The sequence below is a fragment of the Micromys minutus genome, assembly GCF_963924665.1.
Source record: "Micromys minutus genome assembly, chromosome: 1".
Classification (NCBI taxonomy): domain Eukaryota; kingdom Metazoa; phylum Chordata; class Mammalia; order Rodentia; family Muridae; genus Micromys; species Micromys minutus.
The window spans coordinates 20,742,182-20,747,638 of record NC_137969.1 but is presented as its reverse complement, the minus strand read 5'-3'; positions in this window follow the sequence as shown (position 1 = coordinate 20,747,638).

The following is a 5,457-nucleotide window of genomic DNA, read 5'->3' as shown; positions in this document are numbered from 1 at the left end:
CGAAAAAATCAGACAGCCTTCCCTCAGAGTGTGGAGGCTTGGGTCTTTGAGCTGATACCAAACACCACCACGGGGCTGCTCAGAGCCATGGGCTCTGACCCTTTTTGAAAAAAGTGGAGATATTGTTGAATTTACCTGGCTCCAGCTGTCATATATGTAGGCTGTGTTATGTGTGCTAGGGTTTCTCCTGTGGGTCTATATCCTCTGTTTTCTCCCTCCCTAGTGTCTAGACACCTCTGCACACGTAAAATAGCAGATTTCTCAACACATAATCATGATCATGGGCATTTTTGGTTTCAAGTGAACTGAATTTTCATTCACATTGTAATGGTCCACCTATTACATTATATAATTAAACATCTGTGTTATATTTGCTGTGTTATATTAAACTACCATTCCATAATCCCAGAATGGGTTGTTAACATCAGAAAGATGGCCTACACTGTTTACACTCAAAGCTTATTTTCTTCTCTCTCCACTCTTTACTGACCAACAATCAACACTCTTTCATAATAGATCTATTGTGCACATTATATACAAGTGGTATTTGGAGGATTTTAAGTGCTCTTTATCTTAAGATTTCCGAGGTTCACATACCCTTCTTAATGAGCTCCTAATTTATTTTGTTTTACAAATAATATTTTATGTTCTACATATGATCATATTTGCTCAGGAATCACATTGTTGCTGTATGGGGGGTTTCCACATGTAGGCTATTAAGAATAATGTAAAAAATTAATGTACAACTTGTTATTTAGTCGTATATTTTTCCTCATTATTTATCTCAAAGTGAAACTCTCAGACTTGTGGTAACTCAGTATTTGCTATTTTAATGAAGCATCAAGTTTCTAAAGTGATGAGACCATTTGGCATTTTGATCAACAATATTTAGGAGTTCTGATTTTGCTATGTCTTTATCCATAATTGTACTACCAACATTTATCTTGCATACTCATATGAGATATCATATATTTGATACTGTATATGAGATGGTATTTCATATTTCTATGATACATTTTCATTGCTAATGATACTCCACACATGCATTTGTTGATAATTTAAGTACCTTCTGAGGGGAATATCCATCTAAATAATTTAGCTACCGTTTAGTGAAATGTGTTCACTATTGAATTTTGATAATATTTTAAAATATACCCCATATTCTTTTCACATATATGATTTGCAAGCATTATTTCTCAATGCTTATCAATTAAAAATTAGTTATTTATGCTAATGTTTAATTTATTTATTTTTGTCATGTGTAAAGAATCATTGTTAATCTGGGTAATGTGATTTACTTTCCTTTTTTTCTCACCAGGGATTGTGAGCTCAGTTCTTATATTTAGATCTTCAGCTAAATAGGTTTTGTTGCATGCTGTAAAGTTGTGATATTGTAAGTCCTACACGTTTCAAAGGTCCCCCTTCCAGGTCTCCCCTCTGAAAACCCCCTGTTCTGGCCCCTATCCCCTTTGCCTCGGAGAGGGTACTCCCTCATCTACCCATGCTCTTCCAGTTCACTGCTCCAGAATCCCCCTTTGCTTGGGCAACAATTCTCCACAGTACCAAGTGCCTCCCCAGCCACTGATGCCAGATAAGGCAGTTCTCTACTATATATGCAGTGGGAACCATGAACCAGCCCAAGTAAACTCTTTGGCTGGTGGTTTAATTCCTGGGAGCTCTGTAAGGTCAGGTTAGTTGATAAAGTTCTTCCTATGGAATTGCAACCTTTTGCAGATCCTTCAGTTCTTCCCACAACTCTTCCATTGGGGCCTAAGGGCACAGTCCAATGGTTGGCTGTATCTTCATCTGTCTTAGTTGGGTGCTGGCAGAGACTCTTAGAGGACAGCCATATGAAGCTGCTGTCTGCAAACACTTTTTGGCATCAGCAATAGTATCAGGTTTTGTGTCTGTGGATGGCATTGATCCCAAGGTAAGGTAGTCTCTAGATGACTTTTCCTTCATTCTCTGCTTACTTTTTTGCTCCTGCATTGGATAGATGCATGACATTTTCTGTATCCATTTTTCAGTTGAAAGGTATCTGGATTGTTTCCAGCTTCTGGCTATTATAAAGAAGACTGCTGTGAACATCGTGGAGCACTTGTCCATGATATAAGTAGGAGGACCTTTAGGGTATATACCCAGGCGTGTTATAGTTGGGTCTTTCAAAAAAAATTATTACCAATTTTCTGATGAACCAACAGATTGATTTCCAAACTGGTTGTTCCACCTTGCAATCCCACCAGCAATGGAAGAATATTTCTTTTTCTCCACATAATCAACAGTATCTGTTGTTACCTAAGTTTTAGCTATTCTGACTGGTGTGAGGTGGAGTCTCACACCAGTCAGATTGGTCCCTCTATGTGTATGTTTCTGTTGATGGTTTAGTCCTTGTGAGCTCTGGGGAGTCTTATTACTTGACATTGGTGTTCTTCCTATGGGATGCAAACTCCTTCAGCTCCTTCAGTTTTTTGTAGACCATTTTTTTCTGAATGTTACCATTTTCATGCCAAGTTCTTTGGGCCTAAGGACACACCGAATGTCTTGTACTTCTTTGAGGATCAACTTTCAAAACTTGTAATTTTCAGAACACACATAAATATTCAAATTATTTTTTAAGAGGAATACATATTTCTAAATATTTTAACATTTTGATGCAACATTAAGTAACACCAAGTTCAAGATTGTTTGGTTAGTATAGAGAAACTTACTTGATTTTTCTGTATTGATCTTGAACTTAAAACTTTACCGGACTTATCTTTAAATAGTGGATTTCTTAATATAGAAAGTTTGTTGAAGAGTTTTTTTCTTAATGTCATGTTTTCTTCACATAACAGATCATATTCTTTGTTATCTTAAAACTGAGTATATTTGTTCATTTATCTTCTATAAATATTAAGACAAAGAATTTTGTATAAGATCCTGAACAGGAAGATCACCCCTTGTTGCTCAGAATCTTGTGCTAAAATTTATTCTTTTTATGTTAGTTATTCTCAAAACTGTATAACAATTTTGCTCATTTTTTCAAAGTTTTAGAAAAGTATGCATTGTTTCTTTCTTCTTGATTTTGCATATTTCTACTTAGATATTCCCTCTGTTTTCCCTTCTGCTTGAAGTTTTTGTTTCATTTTCTTCTCTTTGCAGACCTAGTACAGAGCAGGAGGTGGGCACATGCCTGAGGTCTCTCCTCCTTTTCACTGTGCACATTTGAAATCATGGTTTCCTGTAATCATTATTCTCATATGAGTAGTTTATGTTTTCCTTGCATGCTGTTATTTTTTTCTTGCGTCTTCCTTGTATTCGCTGGTTATCTAGGAGGCTGCTACCTAAATTCAACTTAGTTGTGTATTTTATACATTTCCTGAGCTCCAATATATTTACACTCCATTTTTACTGAGAAGTGTGTTCAACAATTTTAGTCCTCTAATTTGACTGGGTCTTGACTGATGGAAAAACATATGGTCTTTCTAGAGAGTTATTGCATGCAAACTGAACCTTGAGCAGAATTCATCTTCACATTTTGTTATGGTTACTTGGTAGATGTCTTTTGGGACATTAGTCATGTGACAGTATGCTCAGCTTGTACAGTGCACTTCTAAAATGCTTCATTTGTCAGTTTTGGCTATAATGAGACAACCTCCATTTCAAAGATTTTCTTAGTTCTACGTCAGGTGAAAGATTTATGTTTGTTTTGCTAATTGGCAACTTTATTTTGTAATATTTCTATATTTTATGGATATGGAAGTTCATGCTTGGTGGTCTCACCATTTAGCTTGTTATTTTTATTTTTAATGATAGAGAACTGCACATTTTGAATTTTTCAGTATAGACAGCGTGAGGATCATGCCATATACTACTCACTCAGCAGTGGTGCGGAAAATCATATGCTGCTCTTAGCTTTATGCTTGAACAGCATCAGCATCAGGTAATGATGATAACTGAGTGTGCTGAGAATTCAGAAAGCCTCACTCTTCTTGTCATCAGCAATTTCAAAGGAATGTCCTATTTAGCTCTTAGAAATGTGGGGTAGTTTCAGAGTTTGGAGTTCTCTACATACTTCTACTTTACAAAGTTCTCCTTACCTCTTTAGCTATGATATGTATTTCAAGTACTTCTCAATGCTTCAGAGAGCTATGAAGCCATGGTCTCAATTGCTTCTCATTGTTTCTTCCCAGAGATGTGGGCACTAGGCAAACTATGAGTTGAAATGAAGTTAAAGGGAGGTTTTCAAGGACTACATTAAAATCATAATGTACCTTCTCTGGAAACATAATTCTTTTTTTTATTTAAAAACTAGTTAACTTTTTATTTATTTTTTATTGGGGAACTTTATTTTAAAAGAGCAAAGATAAATGTACAAATTTTAATCATTTTTGCATAAAAGTATATGAATACATTTTTGTCCGTGCTTGGCTTTTTTTTTTTTTTTTTAAGGTTTGATAGTGTGCATTAAGATCTTACTAGTTACAATGAGCATAAAGTACATGTAAAACAGGATGTAACTTGGAATTAGTCAAAGTTTTCTTGGTGTGTAAGGAAACATAATTTTAAACCCAGTTTTATCCCTCTCATGTTGATATCAGATCACTGGTTTGTCTAGTAGGTGTTTCAGATTTCAAGGTTATTCTGGATTAAGGAAAAATGAAAAATTTCCTGGGTAAGATTGTCATGCAATAAATTAGAATGATCTAAACCCAGATCAATTAAAGCCTTTGCTAATTTCCATCTACTCTGAAACTTCAAGTTAATATTTGTGATTGAGAAGGTAATTTTTGAAGGTTCTTACCTCACTATACTCCCTTAGATCCAGCCCCAGCTTATTTTAGACACTGCTTTTTATACCATAGGTCTTTGATGAACATCTTCAAGAAAGCACATATTATAAACACTTTCAACATAGCAAGATAACCATTTGCACATTCCATCTGTCTACTGTATCTAACTGTCAAGACAAAATGAGGCATATATACGTGTTTTATAGCAATTTTATCCTTAAAATGTTTCATCAATGTATCACCAGCATATTGTATCAATGGGAATAGAAGCTATAACAGGAAGAAGCTAAAGATCTTTTAGCCTGTCTTATTTGGCACAATATAATATTTATTTATTTTCCCATAAGCTTTACCATACTTCATATTGGAAGACAGAATTATATAAGGGAATTGATCCACATTGGTCTTACAATATGAAAATAAGATGTGGCTAACAATATCATGGATACCAAGAAGTGCATGCTGACAGATACCTGATATAGCTGTCTCCTGAGAGGCTCTGCCAGTGCCAACAAATACAGAGGTGGATGCTCTCAATCAACCATTGGACTAAGAAAGTGGTTCCCAATGGTGGGAGTTAAAAAAAGGACTGACCTGAAGAGGTTTTCAACCCCACAAAAAGGAAAACAATATCAACCAACCAGACTCCCTAGAGTTCACATAGACTAAATCACCAATCAAGAAG